The following is a 15,756-nucleotide window of genomic DNA, read 5'->3' as shown; positions in this document are numbered from 1 at the left end:
CCATCAGACCAGACCCACTGGCAAGCGGCTCCGCACGACCAGACCCCTCGCCGCGCGTGCCGCCATCCACCCAGACCCTCCACCACGCAGAACTGCTCGACCAGCCTTCGTGGCCCACTCGGAACTGCCCGACAAGACCCGAACCGTGCATGCCTCTGCACGACAAAACCCCCCAGGGCGCGCCTCTGCACGACCAAAAAAATGTGTAATATATAATGAAAACATATTCTTTATTTTCTTATCCAATATTAATAGGGATAATTTGAGAGGATTGTAGTCGTCGTCTGTGAGAGTTGAGCAAGAGAGAATGGCCTTATGGAACAAGGAAATAGAAGAAGAGTTAAAGACGCAGTCTGTGAGAGTTGAGCAAGAGAGAATGGCCTTATGGAACAAGGAAATAGAAGAAGAGTTAAAGACGCAATTATGATTGGCAAGGCCTATGATATATATTTGTGAGTGTCTTTCAGTATAGTTTACAAATGATATCCCTCATGTTTGTGGGTCATTTGAATGAGTTGCTTCTTGCTGCTGCTACTTTGGGAACTTCATTTGTCAATGCTACTGGTTACAACATTTTGATATGTTTACACCATTTCCATCTATCTTCTACTTTACCACCTTCCACACATAATTCATGAGATATGTATTATATACACTACTAAGTGTCTAACTTTTATTTGTATATGTGTTGTGTGTGATGTTCATGACGGAATCCATATTTTGTTTTGAATTGAAGACCTATGATATTTGTGAGTGTCTTTCAGTATAGTTTACAAATGATATCCCTCATGTTTGTGGGTCATTTGAATAAAAAAAAATAGATAAAACTTCTTCTCTTGGTTCTCCCTTTGTTAGGCATGTGTGTTGTCGTTGCTGGACGTCGGGGAGGGGAGCGTTGTCGACGTCGGCCGATAGTCGTTCACTCATCTCTGAGCAGAACCCTTAACATGCACGCGCAACTCTAACGTCCAGACCATCTCCAACACGCGTGCGACCCATCAAACCAGACACCCAGGCGCGCGGCTCCGCACGACCAAACTCCCCGGCCGCGCGAGCTACCGTCCGCCCAGACCCCCTACTGCTCGCGGAACTACCCGACCAAACCTTTGTGGCCAACGTGGAACCACCTGACCAGACCCAGACCGCGCGCGCCTCTACAAGACCAAACCCCTGGCCCGTGCACAGATCCGCGCACGACAAAACCCCCCTAGCGCACGCGGCTCTGTACGACCAGAAAAATGTATAATATTTAATGTTATAACATATTTTTGTAATAAATTAAACTTTTAAAGAAAAATTTAATGATTATTTTTATTCATTAAAGTTGAACAAATTTACAAAAATATACATATAGTAATTAGTGTTACTAATTTACGAATTAAAAATGACTATACACCGAAAATATCAATAGGAAATTTGTTTTACGGTCAATGGCTCACAATTATAGTATTAATGACTAAATGGTGATTTCTACTTTGATGCAAACTTTTTTATGGAGAATACATTATTCGTATATTGCAATCGTATTCTCTATTTATTACCCAGTTTGAGAGGAGAGCATTGTATCCCTCGTATTCTCTATTTATTACCCAGTTTGAGAGGAGAGCATTGTAGCCCTTCGTTTTGAGAGTTGATATTCTCTATTGGAGAGCATTGTAGCCCTCATCCTCGTTGTGAGAGTTGATATTCTCTGTTGGAGAGGATTGTAGCCGAGAGAATGGCCTTACGGAACAACGAAGTAAAAGGAGAGTTAAAGAAGAAACTATAGTTGGCATGGCCGATGATATTTATGAGTTTCTTTTAGTATAGTTTACAAATGATATCCCTCATGTTTGTGGGTCATTTGAATGAGTTGCTTCTTGCTGCTGCTGCTTTGGGAACATTGATTGTCAATGCTACTGGTTACAACGTTATGGCATGTTTACACCATTTCCTTTTATCTTCTACTTTACCACCTTTCACACATTATTCATAAGATATGAATTATACACTACTAAGTGTTTAACTTTTATTTTCGTAAGAATATTATGAAGAAAAAAAATGTTATTATTATAATTTTTTTATCTGTTGTCTGTGATGTTCATGCGCCGCTTTCTGTCCAGATCCCTCGCCGTGTGCGAAACCGCCCGACCAGACCTTTGTGGCCCGTGCACAGATCCGCACGACCAAACCAACCTGGCGCACGCGGCTCCGTACGACCAGAAAAATGTATAATATTTAATGTTATAACATATTTTTGTAATAAATTAAACTTTTAAAGAAAAATTTAATGATTATTTTCATTCATTAAAGTTGAACAAATTTATAAAAATATACATATAGAATTTAGTGTTATTAATTTACGAATTAAAAATGACTATTCACCGAAAATATCAATAGGAAATTTGTTTTACGGTCAATGGCTCACAATTATAGTATTCATGACTAAATGGTGATTTCTAATTTGATGCAAACTTTTTTATGGAGAATATATTATTCGTATATTACAATCGTATTCTCTATTTATTACCCAGTTTGAGAGGAGAGCATTGTAGCCCTCGTATTCTCTATTTATTACCCAGTTTGAGAGGTGAGCATTGTAGCCCTTCGTTGTGAGAGTTGATATTCTCTATTGGAGAGCATTGTAGCCGTCGTCCTTGTTGTGAGAGTTGATATTCTCTGTTGGAGAGGACTGTAGCCGAGAGAATGGCCTTACGGAACAACGAAATAAAAGGAGAGTTAAAGAAGCAACTATGGTTGGCAGGGCCGATGATATTTGTGAGTTTCTTTTAGTATAGTTTACAAATGATATCCCTCATGTTGTGGGTCATTTGAATGAGTTGCTTCTTGCTGCTGCTTTGGGAACTTCGATTGTCAATGCTACTGGTTACAACGTTATGGCATGTTTACACCATTTCCTTTTATCTTCTACTTTACCACCTTTCACACATTATTCATAAGATATGAATTATACACTACTAAGTGTTTAACTTTTATTTTCGTAAGAATATTATGAAGAAAAAAAATGTTATTATTATATTTTTTTATCTGTTGTCTGTGATGTTCATGCGCCGCTTTCTGCCCAGATCCCTCGCCGTGTGCGAAACCGCCCGACCAGACCTTCGTGGCCCGTGCATGGATCCGCACGATCAAACCCCCCTGGCGCACGCGGCTCCGTACGACCAGAAAAATGTATAATATTTAATGTTATAACATATTTTTGTAATAAATTAAACTTTTAAAGAAAAATTTAATGATTATTTTTATTCATTAAAGTTGAACAAATTTATAAAAATATACATATAGTATTTAGTGTTATTAATTTACGAATTTAAAATGACTATACACCGAAAATTTCAATAGGAAATTTGTTTTACGATCAATGGCTCACAATTATAGTATTAATGAGTAAATGGTGATTTCTAATTTGATGCAAACTTTTTTATGGAGAATACATTATTCGTATATTGCAATCGTATTCTCTATTTATTACCCAGTTTGAGAGGAGAGCATTGTAGCCCTCGTATTCTCTATTTATTACCCAGTTTGAGAGGAGAGCATTGTAGCCCTTCTTTTTGAGAGTTGATATTCTCTATTGGAGAGCATTGTAGCCCTCGTCCTCGTTCTGAGAGTTGATATTCTCTGTTGGAGAGGATTGTAGCCGAGAGAATGGCCTTACGGAACAACGAAGTAAAAGGAGAGTTAAAGAAGAAACTATAGTTGGCATGGCCGATGATATTTATGAGTTTCTTTTAGTATAGTTTACAAATGATATCCCTCATGTTTGTGGGTCATTTGAATGAGTTGCTTCTTGCTGCTGCTGCTTTGGGAACATTGATTGTCAATGCTACTGGTTACAACGTTATGGCATGTTTACACCATTTCCTTTTATCTTCTACTTTACCACCTTTCACACATTATTCATAAGATATGAATTATACACTACTAAGTGTTTAACTTTTATTTTCGTAACAATATTATGAAGAAAAAAAATGTTATTATTATATTTTTTTTATCTGTTGTCTGTGATGTTCATGCGCCGCTTTCTGTCCAGATCCCTCGCCGTGTGCGAAACCGCCCGACCAGACCTTTGTGGCCCGTGCACAGATCCGCATGACCAAACCAACCTGGCGCACGCGGCTCCGTACGACCAGAAAAATGTATAATATTTAATGTTATAACATATTTTTGTAATAAATTAAACTTTTAAAGAAAAATTTAATGATTATTTTCATTCATTAAAGTTGAACAAATTTATAAAAATATACATATAGAATTTAGTGTTATTAATTTACGAATTAAAAATGACTATTCACCGAAAATATCAATAGGAAATTTGTTTTACGGTCAATGGCTCACAATTATAGTATTAATGACTAAATGGTGATTTCTAATTTGATGCAAACTTTTTTATGGAGAATATATTATTCGTATATTACAATCGTATTCTCTATTTATTACCCAGTTTGAGAGAAGAGCATTGTAGCCCTCGTATTCTCTATTTATTACCCAGTTTGAGAGGTGAGCATTGTAGCCCTTCGTTGTGAGAGTTGATATTCTCTATTGGAGAGCATTGTAGCCGTCGTCCTTGTTGTGAGAGTTGATATTCTCTGTTGGAGAGGATTGTAGCCGAGAGAATGGCCTTACGGAACAACGAAATAAAAGGAGAGTTAAAGAAGCAACTATGGTTGGCAGGGCCGATGATATTTGTGAGTTTCTTTTAGTATAGTTTACAAATGATATCCCTCATGTTGTGGGTCATTTGAATGAGTTGCTTCTTGCTGCTGCTGCTTTGGGAACTTCGATTGTCAATGCTACTGGTTACAACGTTATGGCATGTTTACACCATTTCCTTTTATCTTCTACTTTACCACCTTTCAAACATTATTCATAAGATATGAATTATACACTACTAAGTGTTTAACTTTTATTTTCGTAAGAATATTATGAAGAAAAAAAATGTTATTATTATATTTTTTTATCTGTTGTCTGTGATGTTCATGCGCCGCTTTCTGCCCAGATCCCTCGCCGTGTGCGAAACTGCCCGACCAGACCTTCGTGGCCCGTGCACGGATCCGCACGATCAAACCCCCCTGGCGCACGCGGCTCCGTACGACCAGAAAAATGTATAATATTTAATGTTATAACATATTTTTGTAATAAATTAAACTTTTAAAGAAAAATTTAATGATTATTTTTATTCATTAAAGTTGAACAAATTTATAAAAATATACATATAGTATTTAGTGTTATTAATTTACGAATTTAAAATGACTATACACCGAAAATATCAATAGGAAATTTGTTTTACGGTCAATGGCTCACAATTATAGTATTAATGACTAAATGGTGATTTCTAATTTTATGCAAACTTTTTTATGGAGAATACATTATTCGTATATTGCAATTGTATTCTCTATTTATTACCCAGTTTGAGAGGAGAGCATTGTAGCCCTCGTATTCTCTATTTATTACCCAGTTTGAGAGGTGAGCATTGTAGCCCTTCGTTGTGAGAGTTGATATTCTCTATTGGAGAGCATTGTAGCCGTCGTCCTTGTTGTGAGAGTTGATATTCTCTGTTGGAGAGGATTGTAGCCGAGAGAATGGCAATAGGGAACAACGAAATAAAAGGAGAGTTAAAGAAGCAACTATGGTTGGCAGGGCCGATGATATTTATGAGTTTCTTTTAGTATAGTTTACAAATGATATCCCTCATGTTTGTGGGTCATTTGAATGAGTTGCTTCTTGCTGCTGCTTTGGGAACATTGATTGTCAATGCTACTGGTTGCAACGTTATGGCATGTTTACACCATTTCCTTTTATCTTCTACTTTACCACCTTTCACACATTATTCATAAGATATGTATTATACACTACTAAGTGTTTAACTTTTATTTTCGTAAGAATGTTATGAAAAAAAAATATTATTATTATATTTATTTTTATCTGTTGTCTGTGATGTTCATGCGCCGCTTTCTGCCCAGACCCCTCGCCGAGTGCGAAACCGCCCGACCAAACCTTCGTGGCCCGTGCACAGATCCGCACGACCAAACCCCCCTGGCGCACGCGTATCCGTACGACTAGAAAAATGTATAATATTTAATGTTATAACATATTTTTGTAATAAATTAAACTTTTAAAGAAAAATTTAATGATTATTTTTATTCATTAAAGTTGAACAAATTTATAAAAATATACATATAGTATTTAGTGTTATTAATTTATGAATTAAAATTGACTATACACCGAAAATATCAACAGGAAATTTGTTTTACGGTCAATGGCTCACAATTATAGTATTAATGACTAAATGGTGATTTCTAATTTGATGCAAACTTTTTTATGGAAAATACATTATTCGTATATTGCAATTGTATCCTCTATTTATTACCCAATTTGAGAGGAGAGCATTGTAGCCCTCGTATTCTCTATTTATTACCAGTTTGAGAGGAGAGCATTGTAGCCCTTCGTTGCGAGAGTTGATATTCTCTATTGGAGAGCATTGTAGCCCTCGTCCTCGTTGTGAGAGCTGACATTCTCTGTTGGAGAGGATTGTAGCCGAGAGAATGACCATATGGAACAACGAAATAAAAGGAGAGTTAAAGAAGCAACTATGGTTGGCAGGGCCGATGATATTTGTGAGTTTCTTTTAGTATAGTTTACAAATGATATCCCTCATGTTTGTGGGTCATTTTAATGAGTTGCTTCTTGCTACTGCTGCTTTGGGAACTTCGATTCTCAATGCTACTGGTTACAACGTTATGGTATGTTTACACCATTTCCATTTATCTTCTACTTTACCACCTTTCACACATTATTCATAAGATTTGTATTATACACTACTAAGTGTTTAACTTTTATTTTTGTAAGAATATTATGAAAAAAAAAATGTTATTATTATATTTATATTTATCTGTTGTCTGTGATGTTCATGCGCCGCTTTCTACCCAGACCCTTGCTGTGTGCGAAACCGCCCGACCAAACCTTCGTGGCCCGTGCACAGATCCGAACGACCAAACCCCCATGGCACACGCGTCTACGTACGACTAAAAAAATGTATACTATTTAATGTTATAACATATTTTTGTAATAAATTAAACTTTTAAAGAAAAATTTAATGATTATTTTTATTCATTAAAGTTGATAAAATTTATAAAAATATACATATAGTATTTAGTGTTATTAATTTACGAATTAAAAATGACTATACACCGAAAATATCAATAGGAAATTTGTTTTACGGTCAATGGCTCACAATTATTGTTTTAAAGAATAAATGGTGATTTCTAATTTGATGCAAACTTTTTTATGAAGAATACATTTTTCGTATATTGCAATCGTATTATCTATTTATTACCGATCGAGTTTGAGAGGAGAGCATTGTAGCCCTCGTATTCGCTATTTATTACCCAGTTTGAGAGGAGAGCATTGTAGCCCTTCGTTGCGAGAGTTGATATTCTCTATTGGAGAACATTGTAGCCCTCGTCCTCGTTGTGAGAGTTGATATTCTCTGTTGGAGAGGATTGTAGCCGAGAGAATGGCCTTATGGAACAACGAAATAAAAGGAGAGTTAAAGAAGCAACTATGGTTGGCAGGGCCGATGATATTTGTGAGTTTCTTTTAGTATAGTTTACAAATGATATCCCTCATGTTTGTGGGTCGTTTGAATGAGTTGCTTCTTGCTGCTGCTGCTTTGGGAACTTCGATTGTCAATGCTACTGGTTACAACGTTATGGTATGTTTACACCATTTCCTTTTATCTTCTACTTTACCACCATTCACACATTATTCATAAGATATGTATTATACACTACTAAGTGTTTAACTTTTATTTTCGTAAGAATATTATGAAAAAAAAATGTTATTATTATATTTTTTTTATCTGTTGTCTGTGATGTTCATGCGCCGCTTTCTGCCCAGATCCCTCGCCATGTGCGAAACCGCCCGACCAGACCGTCGTGGCTCGTGCACAGACTCGCACGACCAAACCAACCTGGCGCACGCGGCTCCGTACGACCAGAAAAATGTATAATATTTAATGTTATAACATATTTTTGTAATAAATTAAACTTTTAAAGAAAAATTTAATGATTATTTTTATTCATTAAAGTTGAACAAATTTATAAAAATATACATATAGTATTTAGTGTTATTAATTTACGAATTAAAAATGACTATACACCGAAAATATCAATAGGAAATTTGTTTTACGGTCAATGGCTCACAATTATAGTATTAATGAATAAATGGTGATTTCTAATTTGATGCAAACTTTTTTATGAAGAATACATTATTCGTATATTGCAATCGTATTATCTATTTATTACCGATCGACTTTGAGAGGAGAGCATTGTAGCCCTCGTATTCTCTATTTATTACCCAGTTTGAGAGGAGAGCATTGTAGCCCTTCGTTTTGAGAGTTGATTTTCTCTATTGGAGAACATTGTAGCCCTCGTCCTCGTTGTGAGAGTTGATATTCTCTGTTGGAGAGGATTATAGCCGAGAGAATGGCCTTATGGAACAACGAAATAAAAGGAGAGTTAAAAAGCAACTACGGTTGGCAGGGCCGATGATATTTGTGAGTTTCTTTTAGTATAGTTTACAAATGATATCCCTCATGTTTGTGGGTCATTTGAATGAGTTGCTTCTTGCTGCTGCTGCTTTGGGAACTTCGATTGTCAATGCTACTGGTTACAACGTTATGGTATGTTTACACCATTTCCTTTTATCTTCTACTTTACCACCATTCACACATTATTCATAAGATATGTATTATACACTACTAAGTGTTTAACTTTTATTTTCGTAAGAATATTATGAAAAAAAAAATGTTATTATTATATTTTTTTTATCTGTTGTCTGTGATGTTCATGCGCCGCTTTCTGCCCAGAATCCCTCGCCATGTGCGAAACCGCCCGACCAGACCTTCGTGGCACGTGCACAGAGCCGCACGATCAAACCCCCCTGGCGCACGCGGCTCCGTACGACCAGAAAAATGTATAATATTTAATGTTATAACATATTTTTGTAATAAATTAAACTTTTAAAGAAAAATTTAATGATTATTTATATTCATTAAAGTTGAACAAATTTATAAAAATATACATATAGTATTTAGTGTTATTAATTTACAAATTAAAAATGACTATACACCGAAAATATCAATAGGAAATTTGTTTTACGGTCAATGGCTCACAATTATAGTATTAATGAATAAATGGTGATATCTAATTTGTTGCAAACTTTTTTATGAAGAATACATTATTCGTATATTGCAATCGTATTATCTATTTATTACCGATCGACTTTGAGTGGAGAGCATTGTAGCCCACGTATTCTCTATTTATTACCCAGTTTGAGAGGAGAGCATTGTAGCCCTCGTATTCTCTATTTATTACCCAGTTTGAGAAGAGAGCATTGTAGCCCTAGTCTTCATTGTGAGAGTTGACATTCTCTGTTGGAGAGGATTGTAGCCGAGAGAATGGTCTTATGGAACAACGAAATAAAAGGAGAGTTAAAGAAGCAACTATGGTTGGGAGGGCCGATGATATTTGTGAGTTTCTTTTAGTATAGTTTACAAATGATATCCCTCATGTTTGTGGGTCATTTGAATGAGTTGCTTCTTGCTGCTGCTGCTTTGGGAACTTCGATTGTCAATGCTACTGGTTACAACGTTATGGTATGTTTACACCATTTCCTTTTATCTTCTACTTTACCACCATTCACACATTATTCATAAGATATGTATTATACACTACTAAGTGTTTAACTTTGATTTTCGTAAGAATATTATGAGAAAAAAAATGTTATTATTATATTTTTTTTATCTGTTGTCTGTGATGTTCATGCGCCGCTTTCTGCCCAGATCCCTTGCCGTGTGCGAAACCGCCCGACCAGACCTTCGTGGCCCGTGCACAGATCCGCACGACCAAACCACCCTGGCGCACGCGGCTCCATACGACCAGAAAAATGTATAATATTTAATGTTATAACATTTTTGTAATAAATTAAACTTTTAAAGAAAAATTTAATGATTATTTTTATTCATTAAAGTTGAACAATTTTATAAAAATATACATGTAGTATTTAGTGTTATTAATTTACGAATTAAAAATGACTATACACCGAAAATATCAATAGGAAATTTGTTTTACAGTCAATGCCTCACAATTATAGTATTAATGACTAAATGGTGATTTCTAATTTGATGCAAACTTTTTTATGGAGAATACATTATTCGTATATTGCAATCATATTCTCTATTTATTACCCAATTTGATAGGAGAGCATTGTAGCCCTTCGTTTTGAGAGTTGATATTCTCTATTGGAGAGCATTCTAGCCCTCGTCCTCGTTGTGAGAGTTGATATTCTCTGTTGGAGAGGATTGTAGCCGAGAGAATGGCCTTATGGAACAACGAAATTAAAGGAGAGTAAAAGAAGCAACTATGGTTGGCAGGGCCGATGATATTTGTGAGTTTCTTTTAGCATAGTTTACAAATGATATCCCTCATGTTTGTGGGTCATTTGAATGAGTTGCTTCTTGCTGCTGCTGCTTTGGGAATATCGATTGTCAATGCTATTGGTTACAACGTTATGGCATGTTTACACCATTTCCTTTTATCTTCTACTTTACCACATTTCACACATTATTCATAAGATATGTATTATACACTACTAAGTGTTTAACTTTTGTTTTCGTAAGAATGTTATGAAAAAAAAAATGTTATTATTATATTTAATTTTATCTGTTGTCTGTGATGTTCATGCGCCGCTTTCTGCCCAGACACCTCGCCGTGTGCGAAACCGCCCGACCAAACCTTCGTGGCCCGTGCACAGATCCGCACGACCAAACCCCCATGGCGCACGCGTCTCCGTACGACTAGAAAAATGTATAATATTTAATGTTATAACATATTTTTGTAATAAATTAAACTTTTAAAGAAAAATTTAATGATTATTTTTATTCATTAAAGTTGAACAAATTTATAAAAATATACATATAGTATTTAGTGTTATTAGTTTACGAATTAAAAATGACTATACACCAAAAATATTAACAGGAAATTTGTTTTACAGTCAATGGCTCACAATTATAGTATTAATGACTAAATGGTGATTTCTAATTTGATGCAAACTTTTTTATGGAGAATACATTATTCGTATATTACAATCGTATTCTCTATTTATTACGCAGTTTGAGAGGAGAGCATTGTAGCCCTCATATTCTCTATTTATTACCCAGTTTGAGAGGAGAGCATTGTAGCCCTTCGTTGTGAGAGTTGATATTCTCTATTGGAGAGGATTGTAGCCCTCGTCCTCGTTGTGAGAGTTGATATTCTCTGTTGGAGAGGAATGTAGCCGAGAGAATGGCCTTATGGAACAACGAAATAAAAGGAGAGTTAAAGAAGCAACTATGGTTGGGAGGGCCGATGATATTTGTGAGTTTCTTTTAGTATAGTTTACAAATGATATCCCTCATGTTTGTGGGTCATTTGAATGAGTTGCTTCTTGCTGCTGCTGCTTTGGGAACATCGATTGTCAATGCTACTGGTTACAATGTTATGGCATGTTTACACCATTTCCTTTTGTCTTCTACTTTACCACATTTCACACATTATTCATAAGATATGTATTATACACTACTAAGTGTTTAACTTTTGTTTTCGTAAGAATGTTATGAAAAAAAAATGTTATTGTTATATTTATTTTTATCTGTTGTCTGTGATGTTCATGCGCCGCTTTCTTCCCAGACCCCTCGCCGTGTGCGAAACCGCCCGACCAAACCTTCGTGGCCCGTGCACAGATCCGCACGACCAAACCCTCATGGCGCACGTGTCTCCGTACGACTAGAAAAATGTATAATATTTAATGTTATAACATATTTTTGTAATAAATTAAACTTTTAAAGAAAAATTTAATGATTATTTTTATTCATTAAAGTTGAACAAATTTATAAAAATATACATATAGTATTTAGTGTTATTAATTTACGAATTAAAAATGACTATACACCGAAAATATCAACAGGAAATTTGTTTTACGGTCAATGGCTCACAATTATAGTATTAATGACTAAATGGTGATTTATAATTTGATGCAAACTTTTTTATGGAGAATACATTATTCGTATATTACAATCGTATTCTCTATTTATTACGCAGTTTGAGAGGAGAGCATTGTAGCCCTCATATTCTCTATTTATTACCCAGTTTGAGAGGAGAGCATTGTAGCCCTTCGCTGGGAGAGTTGATATTCTCTATTGGAGAGCATTGTAGCCCTCGTCCTCGTTGTGAGAGTTGATATTCTCTGTTGGAGAGGATTGTAGCCGAGAGAATGGCCTTATGGAACAACGAAATAAAAGGAGAGTTAAAGAAGCAACTATGGTTGGGAGGGCCGATGATATTTGTGAGTTTCTTTTAGTATAGTTTACAAATGATATCCCTCATGTTTGTGGGTCATTTTAATGAGTTGCTTCTTGCTGCTGCTGCTTTGGGAACATCGATTGTCAATGCTACTGGTTACAACGTTATGGCATGTTTACACCATTTCCTTTTATCTTCTACTTTACCACCTTTCACACATTATTCATAAGATATGTATTATACACTACTAAGTGTTTAACTTTTATTTTCGTAAGAATGTTATGAAAAAAAAATGTTATTATTATATTTATTTTTATCTGTTGTCTGTGATGTTCATGCGCCGCTTTCTGCCCATGCGAAACCGCCCGACCAAACCTTCGTGACCCGTGCACAGATCCGCACGACCAAACCCCCATGGCGCACGCGTCTCCGTACGACTATAAAAATGTATAATATTTAATGTTATAACATATTTTTGTAATAAATTAAACTTTTAAAGAAAAATTTAATGAATATTTTTATTCATTAAAGTTGAACAAATTTATAAAAATATACATATACTATTTAGTGTTATTAATTTACGAATTAAAAATGACTATACACCGAAAATATCAACAGGAAATTTGTTTTACGGTCAATGGCTCACAATTATAGTATTAATGACTAAATGGTGATTTCTAATTTGATGCAAACTTTTTTATGGAGAATACATTATTTGTATATTACAATCGTATTTTCTATTTATTACGCAGTTTGAGAGGAGAGCATTGTAGCCCTTCGTTGTGAGAGTTGATATTCTCTATTGGAGAGCATTGTAGTCCTCGTCCTCGTTGTGAGAGTTGATATTCTCTGTTGGAGAGGATTGTAGCCGAGAGAATGGCCTTATGGAACAACGAAATAAAAGGAGAGTTAAAGAAGCAACTATGGTTGGCAGGGCCGATGGTATTTGTGAGTTTCTTTTAGTATAGTTTACAAATGATATCCCTCATGTTTGTGGGTCATTTGAATGAGTTGCTTCTTGTTGCTGCTGCTTTGGAAACATCGATTGTCAATGCTACTGGTTACAACGTTATGGTATGTTTACACCATTTCCTTTTATCTTCTATTTTACCACCTTTCACACATTATTCATAAGATATGTATTATACACTACTAAGTGTTTAACTTTTATTTTCGTAAGAATATTATGAAGAAAAAAAATGTTATTATTATATTTAGTCTTAACTAATTATTTTAATTATAGATTGGGAGAGAGAGAGAAAGAGTTTGGTGATTGAAATTAATATCTAATGTAATCTATTTTCATGTAAAATGGCATCAACTCGCTTCTCATAATGTAAATGAATCTCCCTGAGCCGGAGGCAACTCCAGAGGGATTTTGGTATCTTTGACTCTCACTGCTACCTTATTTGCCTATACAAACAAAGAAAATGTGCAATCAATGAATGAAATAGATATTACTCCTTTGTCTCAAAATAATTGTTACAAAGAAGAAGAAAAAATTGTCATTTTAACTTTTCAAGGTGGTATTAATAATGTTATTTTTTAATTTTTTATTTTATACCCTTAATTAATACTAAGATTCTCTGTCTATTTATTATTTTTTATAAAATTAAATAAGATAAATATTGTAAAACTATCATTCTGTCTCATATAATCTCTCTGGACCTCTCTCTTTATATATATATTAAGAAACACTGTTAAATATATTTAATTTTACGTTTTTATGAGTTTAATACATCATTTGATTTAAACTTTCGATTTGGAAGAATACTATGTCAGTTACTCGGCCACTTCTTAGCAGGAATAAAACATGTTTACGGCATAGATCCCACCTCCTCCAGTCAACAAAGCAGCAACCAACTTTACAAAAATAAAAGACACAACTATCCAATTTTTTAAACATACCTTTCTCGGCCTTTTGGCTAAGATCAAGTCTAGTATATGTTCTTATCAGTTTAATATCTGTTTAATATCTGATATGTGGGTTATTAGTTCACACGATATTAAATTAATTATTTGAGGGGTGAGTCTATTAATGTAGCTTGCTACGGAGGCTCTCAACTGTCACCTATTTGTTGCACTACAACATGGGCTTGGCATACCCCACCAAATTAAGTTTAATGTTTCAAATTATATAATTGTAGTGTTACTTTCTTTAAGTATTATATTATGTAAATATTCCATCTTATGAAGTATTCTATTTAAAATTTGAGCATTGATATATAATTAGTGGCTTGAACGCAAATAGTGGTTTATTTTGCTCAACAGTGATTTTTTCTTTCAGGATGATGCTGGGTTGTTAAGTAAAATTTGGTCAGTAAAGCCAAATCTTCTGGATGCATGTCAACCATGGTACTTGCCATTGTTCTCCTATTGAATTTTTGTGCTGAGAGGTTGTGTCATGTTCTTTTTCTGTCATTGTGAATATTTAATGTTTCAGGATAATACGATAAGGGATCAAATTATTAACATCTAGGAGAAGAATGTGACATAGAAATGTAGAGAAATACTGAATAAGTGATTTTGATATCCTTGTAAGTGGTGATATTTGTTGTAGTCTTCATAAACCCTTCCAAATCATGTGCTTTGGGAGTTTGTTTACCAATGGCAGATCCTGAGAGTCACTGTTAATTTATCCATCTTTTCCTTTCCTATTTAATTATACTTGTAAATTTTTATGCGACTCTGAGTTGAATTAATCTATAATCTATGGTAATTCCTCTGATTTTGTGATGAATTTTTTTATCCCACAGGTGAATAGTGAAAGAACAATATGGATAATCCGATAGATGAGGCAAGTGAAGTGATTGATGTTTTTCCTTTTCCTTCTCCAATTGTCACGATCTTCTTCCTTGAGATTCAATTCCGGAAAAGGTTTTCCAGAATTGGAAAAGCAAAGTGAGTTCCTAAGCTAGAGATGGAAGCATTCAAGCAAGAAACTCCAAAGGATTGTTCATGGAAGCCTTAGAACACTCAGATTCCTAAGCCTAAGCAAGGAAAGTTTAGGTGACTTTGAGAGAGATTTGGCTGAAGTGAATGATCAAAAATCTCATAAGGGTTCAAAGCGAATATAATGTGAAGAGATAGCTCAATTTATAATCTAGGAAGCAAGCAAATTGGCGCCTAACTGATCAAAAAATTCAATTGGCGCCGAAAATTTGAATTTCAAATGGTATTTGAAATTCAACTTTCTTGGCAGCCCCCATGTGCACGTCCAAGAGCTGATTCAATGTGCATTAAGGTTGCATTTAGAGTTAATTTGGTTTTGATTTGGACGGACCATGTGCAGCACCATATAGGCTAGCCTATGTGCACCAAATGCAACTCAAATTACTCTTAAATGTAACCTTAGTTTAGCTAACTTTGCCTAATTGAATTTTCCCTTTATATTCTTATTCTAATGACCTAATTA

The 15,756-nt window shown here is 34.9% G+C and overlaps 1 pseudogene; it reads left to right on the top strand.

Annotated features, from left to right (window-relative positions):
* The first annotated feature begins 14,245 nt into the window (after positions 1 to 14,245).
* LOC114916053 (uncharacterized) lies at positions 14,246 to 14,451 on the top strand (annotated as a pseudogene).
* Positions 14,452 to 15,756: the final 1,305 nt, after the last annotated feature.

The sequence above is a fragment of the Cajanus cajan genome, chromosome 1 (genome assembly GCF_000230855.2).
Source record: "Cajanus cajan strain Asha chromosome 1, NIPB_CcT2T_4, whole genome shotgun sequence".
Classification (NCBI taxonomy): Eukaryota; Viridiplantae; Streptophyta; class Magnoliopsida; order Fabales; family Fabaceae; genus Cajanus; species Cajanus cajan.
The sequence above is the reverse complement of the archived record's forward strand: the minus strand, read 5'-3'. Positions and strand labels throughout refer to the sequence as shown.